General features: G+C 38.7%; 1 long non-coding RNA gene across 1 annotated transcript in view; it reads right to left on the minus strand.

Annotated features, from left to right (window-relative positions):
* LOC132512850 (uncharacterized) overlaps window positions 1-14,099 on the minus strand; it is a 167,320-nt gene that overhangs the window by 12,568 nt on the left and 140,653 nt on the right. Inside the window, exon 3 of the long non-coding RNA XR_009538362.1 lies at window positions 5,500-5,605. This is a non-coding gene — a long non-coding RNA (uncharacterized LOC132512850). The remainder of the gene's footprint in view (window positions 1-5,499; window positions 5,606-14,099) is intronic.

Here is a 14,099-nt window from a genome sequence, read left to right on the forward strand (position 1 = left end):
CTCAAATTAATTCCATTCACGACTGATTAGAGAGCACAAAGCCTACAGGGTTTTGTGGGGGTTTTTTTGCTACTTCTGTGTCATATGTAGGTGAGAAATATTTGTTTCTCTTGATATAAAAGGACTTATGAATGTTGCTCAACAGCTAGATAATTCTCGACTACCACTGAGTTAACGTAGAAAGTCATTCAGGGAGATCATTGAGAATGCATTAGAGTCTAAATGAAAATGATGGAATTTCACTTTTCCCCTGCTTTATTCATTGGAAAAGAAAAGAAGTTTCTCCTTATTAACAGTTTTTGACATATCCCTACAGCGAGGTTGCTTATTTTTAATCCCATCAATGAGAACCATTGTTTTCCCTCCAGTGATAACACACCCTAATGTGTGAAGGTGCAGACTAATGCGCCTGACTGTGGGTATGTCTGAAAGAAATATTTTTTAAAGGTCAAAGGCAAATTCCTATTTCAGTCTCTAAACCTTCCCAAGCAGCAGGCTTTAGCTGTTTTGCATTATAATGTGGCATCTAGAGCTGTAGGCTTCAGAATCAGTCTTCCCAGTTTGAATTCTGATTCCACCTATAGTTATTTATCCTCTCTCTGCTTCTATTCTCTCATTTTCAAAATGGAGATAATAATCATATAGTAGCTACCTTATTAGGCTGTTGTAGAATTAAATGCATTAATTTACATCAAGGGCTTAGAATACTGCCTAACACCTAGTAAGAGTGTTCGCTGTTACTGTCACTAAGGAGTTATCACAGAAATGACTGTTCTAGATCAAGGTTCTGACTTAGCTCTACCATCTGTAACTTATATGACTTGAACAAAACATCTGGCCTCACTTCACTGGGTCTCAAGTTCCCCATCTATAGCTTGGCTATAATAATGCATATTTCACAATGTTGTTTGATGACAACATGAAGTAATTCAGGCAAAGTACTTAGCATAGTATCTGGCAAGCCAAGGAAATCACTTACCATTAATATCATTGAGTGTGTGTGTAAGAATCATTTATATATTTTTCAATATGAATGAGAAAAAAAATTGCATTTTAAGTAATTTTTAGTGTGCTTACTAGTCATTTGTATGCTTTTTTCCCCTGAATTACTTCTTTATAACCTTTGCCTGATCATGAGTTTGTTTTTGGTTTCATCCTGATTTGTAGAAATATATATATATATATATATATATATATGTATTTACTGAATGCTTGTGTCCCCCAAAATTCACATGCTGTAGCCCTAACTCCAGTTGTGGCTGTATTTGGAGATAGGACCTTTCAGGAAATAATTAAATGTGGTCATAAGGGTTGGGCCATAATTCATTAGGATTAGTGTCCTTATCAGAGACACCAGAGAGCTCACACTCCCTCTGCTGTGTGAGGACACAACGAGGAGGCAGCCATCTGCAAGAAGTTAGGAAGAGAGCTCTCACCAGAAATCAATCATGTTGGCACCCTGATCTCAGATTTCCAGCCTCCAGAACTGTGAGAAAATAAATTCTATTGTTTAAGCCATCCAGTTGGTGGTATTGTGTTATGGCAGCCCAAGCAGAGATGAATATATAGCTACATATATTCATATATTCTATCAAATAATATATATCATTAAATATTATTGAATTGAAAATCCCTTTTTACTAAATTTGTAGTGTATCTTTATTTATTAAAGTTTTTATGGTATTTTGTGATCTACAGGTGTGTGTGTCTGTGTGTGTGTCTATGTGTATGTGTGTTTAATGAATAAAAACCTATCAGTTCTTTTCTTTATGACTCCTGAGATTTTTGTCATTCTTAGGAATGTCAAAAATTATAACTCTCATATCCTAGATCTTTTCCAGTACTTCACTGGTTTTTAATTTTCATGGTTTGAAATTTAATTCACCTGGAATGTATTATTTATATGTTGTAAGATTATTATCATATGTTTACCATCATATGGAAAACAAATTGTCCCAGAACACTTTACTTAACAGATCATTGTTTCATCACTGATTTGAAAATTCAACTTTCATATAAAATAAACATACCAAAGCCTTTATCTGAATTCTCAGATATATCAGATAGATCTATTTTCTCTGATAGCAGATAATCTTTTACTACTGGAATTGGATACGAGATCCCATTCAAACTTCTCAGCCTAACCTAGTCTGATGTATTTATTATTTCAGAAGAACGTTATGTATAGTCTATCAATTTTTCATTGGTTGTTTTAAAATATTCAGAGAATTTTAAAACTATTAAAGCTCATGGTCTAAATTAACATGTAAAAACTAGTTAAAATACTGCCTTCATCTATTTAGTCTACAGAAGGTAATTATAGTGCCTGCTGAATTTCCAGAAAGTATTATATAACCACCACCATAGTGTGATAATTAAGAGCATGGACTCTGGAACCATACAGCCTAGGTTCAAATTCCAGATCTGCTATTTGTTAGCTGTGGAACTACAGAAAAGTATTTAACTTCTTGGTAACTCAATTTCCCATCTATAAGATAGTGTTAATAAAACAACTTTGTCTCAAACTATTGTGTAGATTAAACAAACTGATATATGAAAATTCCTTAGAAAAAGTTGCTGGCACAGAGTAAGAGCAATGGTTAAGTGTTGGTCAGATAAAATAACTGCTTAGGATGGACATATACACACTACCAAACGTAAGGTAGATAGCTGGTGGGAAGCAGCCGCATAGCACAGGGAGATCAGCTCGGTGCTTTGTGACCACCTAGAGGGGTGAGATAGGGAGGGTGGGAGGGAGGGAGACGCAAGAGGGAGGGGATATAGGTATATAGGTATATGTATAGCTGATTCATTTTGTTATAAAGCAGAAACTAATACACCATTGTAAAGCAATTATACTCCAGTAAAGATGTTAAAAAAAAAGAAAAGTGTGTTTGTTCAAAATAAATAAATAAATAACTTTCCTAACTGCTTAGGAAAGTTATTTCTCCTTCCTATGAAATGAAAAATGATCTATAAGGGCACTTAGTATTGACTACAAATTCCAGTTCTGTCAGTGATGGTATCTGGGGCATGAGGGGCACCCAAGTTAGGGAACTTTTGGTTAATTTCCCTGGGCCATATACAGCAAAGCGTTCTCTCAAATACTCTCTGGAAATTCGGAGCCTCAAATATGTTTGCCACCTTCCCCCAAGTCATCACATTTATTAACATCCTTGTCTTATTTTTCTAGAAGCAGGGGCTTCTAGCAGGTCTTTTCCCTTTGTGAAAGGATGTATTTCTGTGTGAGGTAGATCTAGGCCACCTTAGTCTGTCCTCTAATGTTCACCTCAGTAGCACTCTACCTAGTTGATAATATCTTTGAGGCCAACTTCCTGTAATGTTTTACTTTTCTTTTTACTTTAGGAGCATTGTATAATAAAAACACCATTAAAGATGCAAAACCAAAGTGAGCCATGAAGCACGACACGATGGGGCCTATCAGCATTCCTAAGTGTGTTCAAGGCAAAAGCATTTCAGAGAGAGGTAAACAACAGTCATTATAGCTATCTTTGTTGACCTCTGACCATATATGCCAGTCACTGTGCTTGATATACATTAATTCTCATAAAACTTCTGTCATGTTGACATTATTATCTCCCCTTTACAAATGAGGAAAGAGGTTCACATAAATTAAATGACTTTCTCAGGGCAACAGCTAGTAAGTTTCAGAGCTGGATTTGTATCCAAAATAAAGTGGGCTTTTTTTGGTTTTTTGACTCTATTTTCTTCTTAGTAATATTACATACATTTATTATTTATATGTATTAAAAAGGATAAAATAAGTTTGGACTCCTCTCTCACACAACATGAAGTTCTGCATGATCTAAAGATAAAAATGTTGAAGTAAAAAATATATATTTTTGAAAACTTATGTATAATCTAGGAGTCAAGAAAACTTTCTATGCAAGCTGGAAAACCTAGACACTCTGGAGAAAGGACTGACATATTTGAGTGCTTAAAACTTAAAATGTAATCATATGGCAAATGTAATAAGTAAAACCAAAAGACAAATAACAGAGGAACATATATTTGTAATACACATGACAGATAAAGGGTTCAATATCCAACATATAAAAAATTTCCTACACATTGATAAGAAAAGACAAACACCCTAATTGAAAGTGGTTAAAAAGGGTAAAAAGGGCTGTTCAAGGAGGCAGAAAACCACCTTGCCAATAAACAAGTGAAATGACTCAACTTTACTAGCAATCAGGCATATTGAAATTAAAATAACAAGGAAATATCACTTTAAGACCATTAAACATGTTATCACACATTGCTGGAGTGTTGTGGAGGTTAATATGTTATCTCATACATTTGCTGAGGGAAATGTGCAGTATATTAAAGCCATTTGTAATTCAATCTGGCAACCTCTATTAAAATTAAGAATTTACATAAACTTTAACTTAGCAATTCAATTTCCGGAGCCTTCCATAGAAAATAAAAGCACGCGGCATGTGGGATCCTCCCGGACCAGGGCTCGAACCCATGTCCTGTGCATTAGCAGGCAGATTCTCAACGACTGTGCCACCAGGGAAGCCCCAGATTTCCTTATTTTTTACCTAATGTTCTTTTTCTGTCCCAGGATCCCAACCAAGATTCTACATTAAATTTAGTCATTCCATGTTATAACTTCTTAGGCTCCTCTTGGCTGTGACAGTATTTTAGACTTCTTGTTTTTGAAGACTGACAGTTTGGGGGTTTGTGTTTTGTTTTTTACATTAGATCTGCAGATGTTATTGCTCTTATAGGTAAAAGTTTTTATAAGTTTCTTCTTCCAGAGAACCTCAAATCAAGTCAGTACCATTAGTGTTATGGACTTCCCCATGGCAATGGTTGAACTAATCTCTTGGCTTTGTCACAGAGGTGACACAGATGTTTTTCTCTAGAAGTCTGAGGATCAGGATCATTTTTATTTATGACAGAGGCACAGGGGCAGCAGCAGAAGCATTTTGTAAGGTACTAGGGAGTCATTTACTCTTAGAAGTATGACTTCAGCATCCCACATAGTTAACTGCTCTTCCTCCACACGAGTGACCATCCAATGGACCTGTATATTGAACAGACTGTCAGTCTTTCTCCTGAGCTCTATATAGAAAGGGGGCCAACATGTGGTTGAGACACAACCAGTGTTCACAAGGTAAGAGTCATTTCTTTGAGGTTAGTGTCAGTCACACCTTATTTTGGAATTGAAACACGTGATTCAATCTGAGAATCACAAATAGGTCCAGGTTGAGACACATGATTCAGGACTGCTTTAAGGAAGGTCCCAATCCAATAATCCTTTCACTATATGCCAAGTGGCTAAACTGACTTATGTTGGTTAAAGCTTTAGCAGACACTCAGTAGGACTAACAAATGCAGCACAAAGAAGCAAGTTAAAAGCACAAGCTAGCCAGCAGGCAGTAGCCCAAGTGCATGTTCACCAGCATACAGCAGAGCCAGTTAGAAAGCCAAAGCAAGAGAAGAAAGACCCCTGGTGGTAAGGGATAGCACCTTGATGTCCTGCTCACAGGGCCAATTGTTGTAATCACACCACAGAGACAGGATGGATCCTTCAACCAAAATTCGGTTTGGATGCCGAGACTGATGACACATACACCTAGAGAGTATGAAAAAATTTATTACATAAGGAGGCTTTCTGGGGAGAGCAGGGCAGGCTCTCGAGCAGGTTCAAGAATGGCTTAAGAGAGCAGAAGAAGGAGATTGGCTTGGCTTTTATGGTGGTAAGGGGATGAAGCTGGAGTGTTCCCACACATAGGTCAGGGCTTGCACAGTCTGAACTTCCTCCTGGCCCACAGAAGAGCGAGTACCTGAGCTTTCTTATCAGATATAGGTAACTAGGGGAAGAGGAAGTGGTAGGGCTCTTTTATAGAACAATGTTGTGTAAATGCAAGGTGTTTAGCACAGTTTAGAATTCTCATAACTATTATAACCACACTTATATTGTTTTCAGTTAAACTGCGTTTCACTAGATTAGTATTTCCCAAATTATGGTCCTTTAAATATTATTTAAGGTGGCTTAGAATTATCTTGGTTCATCACAGAGAAACTGTGTAGAAAGAGAAAAGACTGCTATCAAAAGGAGGTCTGACACACTGGGCACAAAAGAGCAGACTTAATTGTACTATCTGCTGAATTATGAGGGGTTTCTAACATTTTTCCCATCCTGGGTGATTACTGTAGCATCCAAAGACTGTAATAATAATTACAGAAACAAACATTTATTGACCACTAACTCTATGTAGGAATTATGCTAAATATTCATATACATATTTAATCCTTGTCACAACCCTATTGAGATAAGTGGCAAAATAGCGGTTTCTGTCATTTATGCCAGGACATCTCCATTCCAATTGCAGAAGCAGAAAAGAGCATATAGGAGGGCACATGGAAATATTTATGGGCCAGGCTCAAAAGAGGAACGCATTACTCCTGCTCACATTTCATTGGGAAAAACTCACATAGCCACATCTAACTACAAGAGAAAATGAGAAATGTAGTCTACCTAGTAGAAGAGGAGAACTTAAATATTGGAGATAGGCTAGCAATCTCTGTCTCCACCATCTTGTTCATCACTATCCCCAAAATTTACAGTAGAGCCTGGCATGTAGTAGGTGGCCATGAATATTTCTGTTGACTGAATGGGTTTGAACTTTTTTGGTCAGTTATGGGGATCAAAAATATATAGAACTTGGTTAAGCAATGGTTTCCTAGATATGACACAAAAAGCACAAGCAACAAAGAAAGAGTAAATTGGACTATATCAAAATTTTAAAATGTTTTCTTCTGCAAAATAATACCATGAAGAAAGCGAAAAGGCACACCAAAGAAATATACTTGCAAATCATATATTTAATAAAAGTGTAGTATCCAGAATACAGAAAGAACTCTTAAAACTCAACAACAAAAATACAAACAACCCAACTGAAAATCAGGTAAAGGACTTAAATAGACATTGTGCTAATGAAGATATACAAATAGCCAACAAACATACGAAAATATGCTCAATACCATTAGTCGTTAGGGAAATGCAAATCAAAACCATGATGAGATACCACTTCACACCCACTAGGAAGGCTATAACTTTTTAAAAAAGAAAATAACAAGTATTGACAAGGATGTGGAGAAATTGAAACACTCAAACACTTCTGGTGGGAACATAAAACGGTACAGCCTCTGTGGAAAACATTTTGGCAGTTACTCAACAAGTTAAACATAGACTTGCCATATTACCCAGTAATTCTACTCCTAGGTATATAATGAAAAGAGTTGAAAAAGAGGGAACAGAAAAACAGGTGAATTGAGCAACACAAAAGCAAAGAGCAGATAATGTTTCAAGAAGTAAAAAATGGTCAACTTTATTAAATACCTTTTACAGGTAATATAGGGACAGACAAATGACTATTGAACTTGTTAGTATAGAGGTCATTGGTAAATTTGATAAAAAGGAAATTGAAAGAGTGGAAAATATTTTAATATAAACCTGGATGTGTATTAAGGAGAAAATGTGAGATCAGAAAGTGAGGGGAGGATAGATAATTTCTTTTGAGAGTTTTGGTGCTAAGGGGAGGAGAAATATGGGACTATAGCTGGAGGGGGATTTGGTATTAAAAGAGTGTACTTTTAAGAGGGTAGATTCTAGAACGCATCTAGCCAATAAAAATGACTGAATGAAACAAAACACCAAAGGGATAATTGCAGAAGAAAAAATATTGAGAAAGCAAGAGGGGTATTCAGAGCACTAGTAGATGGGATCCATAGCAAATGTGGAAATGTTGGCTTTACATGAGAACGAGTAATATTTATAGATTTTACAGTGGAGAAGGAAACGATTATGGTATGATTACAAATGCAGGTAAGATGGTAGATCTGGTGGGGAAGATATAAAAGAATTTTCTCTTGACTCTTCAGTTTTCTCAGTGAAGGATGAGATAAGGGCATAAAATAACAAGAGTGAGGGTAGGGTTTTGAGAAATTGAGGGGAAGATAAAGTATTGGATATTCATTTTGTATAATGGAAATGGGTGTATAGTATGGAAGGATTGATAATTTAAGATATGTGTTCAAGAATTTAAGGTGAGATCAATTAGCTTTGTCTTGTAAATTTCTACAGCAACATCCATCACTTGTATACAGGAACAAAGTAGGTAGATAGCTAAATTTAACAAGGGTTGTGGTTTTGCCAGGGAAGTACTAGGGTGGGAAAGTGAGTAGGGAGATGAAGGTTTATGAAAGTAAGTGATACTAATGATAAATTGGTAAGCAATGAGGAAATGCGAAAGGAGAAATGTGGCTGATGCCTGAAAAGTAGTAGAATTCACAGACTGGAGTTCAAAATTGAAGAATTTTTAGAGTTGGGTGTGTGTAGATATGTGTACCTGCATGTGAGAGAGGTATTTTGCTAGGAAGAATAATCAGTTGTAGCCCAAGAGATGTATGTTTTAAAATCAGGATTTCAGAGTTGCTGTAATTTTTGAGAATGTCAATGTCTAGTGCATGAGCATTAGAGTGAGTGGTTTAAGTATGATGGAAGAAAAATATGATTGGAATTGAGGGCAAAGATCTGCAAAGCCAAAAATGCTGGATGAATATCCACATAGATGACAGATGTTGAAGTTGCCAAGATGGTGGCAGTAATAAAAGAGAAGAAGAAGACTTAGGAAAGTGTCTAATGAATGAAGGTAAAGAAATAAGATGGGGTAGCGCATGATATTATCTAATAGCAAGAACTACAAATGAGCTCTGACTTTTGAAAGAGAAAGGAGCAGAAATGGTTTGAAAGTGACAATGAGTCGACTCCTTGGGGTATGTGAGGAAAACTAACGTTTGCTCAAGAGGACTGCAGGGGAAGTGATTTCCTCAAGGCACAGCCATATTCCAGTTATAAAACAGAGATTAAGGGAACACTGAGAGAAGAACTTGAAGCTCCTGGGGAGTTTCTTAATGATAGACTATGAGTTACAGAGGGCAGGAAAGAAGGGTTCATGAAGTTGGGGCGAGAGTTAGGTCCAATTTTGTCAAGTGCAGAGCAATATGCGAATAAGGGTCTAGTTAATGATGGATAATCTGCAGGGTGGTGACTTAAGTAAAAGTGGTAAGACAAGATGGACCTTGTGACTGCATGGCAGATTGGGAGGTGAGTAAAGCCCTCCAGACCGGAGATTGCTTAATCTAGGCTGACCTAGAACTAAGAAGAATCCAGAAACACCCATTGAAACCTGTTTCCTCTAAATATCATGTATCCTGTATGATGATCCAGCATTTCAAAGATAGACTAGTAAGGACATCTAGGAGGGTAGATTCGAAAGGAAAGGAGTGTGTTTGCTCAAGAGTGTGAGTGTGTATGAAAAATATCAACAGCAAATTCTAATGTCAGAGGGTTGCTACTATAGGCTTATGGAGCCGTGCACTATTCTTGGCCAACCCAAGATGCCTGCACAGATGTGGCCCAGATGCAAGCACCGACACTTACTGGGCACCTGCAAAGCCAAAGCTGGGGAAGATGGAAGGCCAAGGGGAAGTGGTATTATCCCAATACAGGAATGTATTTACTTAGGCTTCCTAAATGGCAGGTGGACAAAAAATGGAAGAAAGGAAATTAAGCTTCTTTTTGCCTAACATCTCTCCTCAGGAAGAAGTACTTGGAGTTGTAGTTCCTACATAAATTCACCTGCTAAACCTCCAGGGAGCTCATCAGTGGGCAGATGTTCCCACCTAAGTATGGTTACCAGCAAACATTTAATCAAAATCATGGCTGCATCTGGCTCACATTAAAAGGGCTCTCTTTGTCATTGTCTTTTAAAAGAACAATTCCCCATGCTTATAAATCCAGACTCAGAACATCAATTCAACCTACCTCAGGAGCCTTATGGCTACACCTTCCTGCTGGGAATCAGCATGGTCCCCAGAGAATCAATCTGAGGAGTATTGCCAAAGTGTTTTCATTTTCAGTGTTTATCCACTGGAATGTCTAAGAGTGAAGAATAGACAGGGCAATACAATCCTAAGATTCAATTTCTTTCATCAAATACAAATAGTGTATATGAGCATCAAGGCAAGAGGATGGAGAACTTTAACTGAAATTCCAATAGAGATCTAAGCGCAAATCCTGGAACCATTCCATGCTAGCACTGTGAGTTAGGATAGGTACTTAACCACTCTGAGCCTGTTTTCTGATCTCTAAAAAAAATAGAAGGATAGTATCTCATACAGCTGTTGCAAAGATCAACTCAAATAATTCATGTAAAGAATATAGCACAACAACCTACAGAATGGGAGAAAATATTTGTAAATCATGTATCTGATAAGGGATTTTTATTCAGAATATATAAAGAACTCTTACACGCCAGTGATAAGAAGGTAAATAACCCAACTTTTTAAATGGGCAGAAGACGTAAATAGACATTTCTCCAAGGAAGATATACAAATGGCCAGCAAGCACATTAGAAATGCTTGACATCATTACTCATCAGGAAAACACAAATCAAAACCACAGAAAGATACCATTTCATACCCATTCGGATGGCTAGAATCAAAAAGTCAGATAATCATAACTGTTGGTGGGGGTTTAGAGAAATCAGAACCATCATACACTGTTAGTGAGAATGTAAAATGGTATAGCTGCTTTGGAAAAGTTTGGTAGTTTCTCAGAGAGTGAAACAGTGTTACTGTATGACCCAGCAATTCCACTTGTAGGTATATTCCCAAGATAAATGAAAATATATGTCCATACAAAAACTTGTACATAAATATTCATAGCAGCAATATTCATAATACCCAAAGATGGAAACAACCCAAATGCCCATCAACTGATGAATGGAGAAACAAAATGTGGCAAATCCATACAACAGAATATTATTCAGACATCAAAAGGAATGAAGAACTAATATATGCTACAACAGGGCTGAATCTTAAAAACATTATGCTAAGTGAAAGAAGTCAGTCACAAAAGACCACATATTATGTGATTCTATTCATATGAAATGCTCAGAACAGGCAAATATATAGACACAAAATAGATCAATAATTGCTTAAGGCTGAGGCAGAAGTTGTTGGGAGCATAGGGGATTAATAGCTACAAGATACAAGGGTTTCTTTTTGAGGTGTTGAAAACGTTCTAAAATAGACTGTGGAGGGAGCTTCGAGACGTCGGAAGAGTAAGACGTGGAGATCACTTTCCTCCCCACAAATACATCAGAAATACATCTACAAGTGGAACAACTCCTACAGAACACCTACTGAACGCTGGCAGAAGACCTCAGACCTCCCAAAAGGCAAGAAAGTCCCTACCTTCCTGGGTAGGGCAAAAGAAAAAAGAATAAATAGAGACAAAAGAATAGGAATGGGACCTGCACCACTGGGAGGGAGCCGTGAAGGAGGAAAGCTTTCCACACACTAGGAAGCTCCCTTGCGGGCGGAGACTGCGGGTGGCGGAGGGGGAAGCTTCAGAGCCACGGAGGAGAGCGCAGCAACAGGGGTGCGGAGGGTAAAGCGGAGAGATTCCCGCACAGAGGATCAGGGCCGACCAGCACTCACCAGCCCAAGAGGCTTGTCTGCTCAATCGCCGGGGCGGGCGGGGCTGGGAGTTGAGGCTTGGGCTTCGGAGGTCAGAGCGCAGGGAGAGGACTGGGGTTGGCGGCGTGAACACAGCCTGAAGGGGTTAGTGCACCACGGCTAGCCGGGAGGGAGTCCAGGGAAAAGTCTGGAGCTGCCGAAGAGGCAAGAGACTTTTTCTTGCCTCTTTGTTTCCTGGTGCATGAGGAGAGGGGATTCAGAGCGCTGCTTAAAGGGGCTCCAGAGACGGGCGTGAGCCGCGGCGATCTGCGCTGACCCCAGAGACAAGCATGAGACGCTAAGGCCGCTGCTGAAGCCACCAACAAGCCTGTGTGCGAGCACAGGTCATTATCCACACCCCTTCCAGGGAGCCTGTGCAGCCCGCCACTGCCAGGGTCCCATGATCCAGGGACAGCCTCCCCGGGAGAACGCATGGTGCGCCTCAGGCTGCTGCAAAGTCACGCTGGCCTCTGCCGCCGCAGGCCCGCCCCGCACTCCGTGCCCCTCTCTCCCCCCCCCCGGCCTGAGTGAGCCAGAGCCCCCGAATCAGCGGCTCTTTTAACCCTGTCCTGTGTGAGCGAAGAACAGACGCCCTCCGGCGACCTACACTCAGAGGCGGGGCCAAATCCAAAGGTGAACCCCAGGAGCTGTGCGAACAAAGAAGAGAAAGGGAAATCTCTCCCAGCAGCCTCAGGAACAGCGGATTAAATCTCCACAATCAACTTGATGTACCTTGCATCGGTGGAATACCTGAAAAGACAACGAATCATCCCAAATTGAGGAGGTGGACTTTGGGAGCAACGATATATATATATATATTTTTTTTTTTTCCCTTTTCCTCTTTTTGTGAGTGTGTATGTGTATGCTTCTGTGTGTGATTTTGTCTGCAGAGCTTTGCTTTTACCATTTGTCCTAGGGTTCTGTCTGTTCTTTTTTTTTTTTTAGTATAGTTTTCAGTGCTTATCATTGGTGAATTTGTTTCTTTGTTTGGTTTTTCTCTTCTTTCTTTCTCTTCTTTTAAATTACTTAAAAATTTTTTAATAATATTTTTTGTTTTTTTAATAACTTTTAAAAATTTAATTTAATTTAATTTAATTTTATATTTTTCTTTCTTTCTTTCTTTCTTTTCTCCTTTTTATTCTGAGCCGTGTGCATGACAGTCTCTTGGTGCTCCTGCCAAGCGTCAGGGCTGTTCCTCTGAGGTGGGAGAGGCAAGTTCAGGATATTGGTCCACCAGAGACCTCCCAGCTCCACGTAATATCAAATGGTGAAAATCTCCCAGAGATCTCCATCTCAATGCCAAGATCCAGCTCCACTAAATGACGAGCAAGCTACAGTGCTGGTTACCCTATGCCAAACAACTACCAAGAAAGGAACACAACTCCACCCATTAGCAGAGAGGCTGCCTAAAATCATAAAAGGTCACAGACACCCCAAAACACACCACCAGACATGGACCTGCCTACCAGAAAGAAAAGATCCAGCCTCATCGACCAGAACACAGGCACTAGTTCCCTCCACCAGGAAGCCTACACAACGCACTGAACCAGCCTCAGCCACTGGGGGCAGACACCAAAAACAACGGGAACTATGAACCTGCAGCCTGTGAAAAGGAGACCCCAAACACAGTAGGTTAAGCAAAATGAGAAGACAAAGAAACATACAGCAGATGAAGGAGCAAGGTAAAAACCCACCAGACCTAACAAATGAAGAGGAAATAGTCTCCCTGAAAAAGAATTCAGAATAATGATAGTAAAGATGATCCAAAATCTTGGAAAAAGAATTGAGAAAATACAAGAAAAGTTTAACAAGGACCTAGAAGAACTAAAGAGCAAACAAACAATCATGAAAAATACAATAAATGAAATTAAACATTCTCTAGAAGGGACCAATAGCAGAATAACTGAGGCAGAAGAACGAATAAGTGACCTGGAAGATAAAATAGTAGAAATAACTACTGGAGAGCAGAATAAAGATAAAAGAATGAAAAGAACTGAGGACAGACTCAATAATGGGTCTGGGACAATATTAAACACACCAACATTCAAATTATAGGGGTCCCCAAAGAAAAAGAGAAAAAGAAAGCGACTGAGAAAATATTTGAAGAGATTATAGTTGAAAACTTCCCTAATATGGGAAAGGAAATAGTTAATCAAGACCAGGAAGCATAGAGAGTCCCATACAGGATAAATCCAAGGAGAAACATACCAAGACACATATTAGTCAAACTATCAAAAATTAAATACAAAGAAAAAATATTAAAAGCAGCAAGGGAAAAACAACAAATAACATACAAGGGAATCCCCATAAGGTTAACAGCTGATCTTTGAGCAGAAACTCTGCAAACCAGAAGGCAGTGGCAGGACATATTTAAAGTGACGAAAGGGAAAAACCTACAACCAAGATTACTTTATCCAGCAAGGAACTTATTCAGATTTGACAGAGAAATTAAAACCTTTACAGACAAGCAAAAGCTAAGAGAATTCAGCACAACCAAACCAGCTTTACAGCAAATGCTAAAGGAACTGCTCTAGGCAGGA

This window comes from Lagenorhynchus albirostris, chromosome X (genome assembly GCF_949774975.1).
Source record: "Lagenorhynchus albirostris chromosome X, mLagAlb1.1, whole genome shotgun sequence".
NCBI lineage: Eukaryota > Metazoa > Chordata > Mammalia > Artiodactyla > Delphinidae > Lagenorhynchus > Lagenorhynchus albirostris.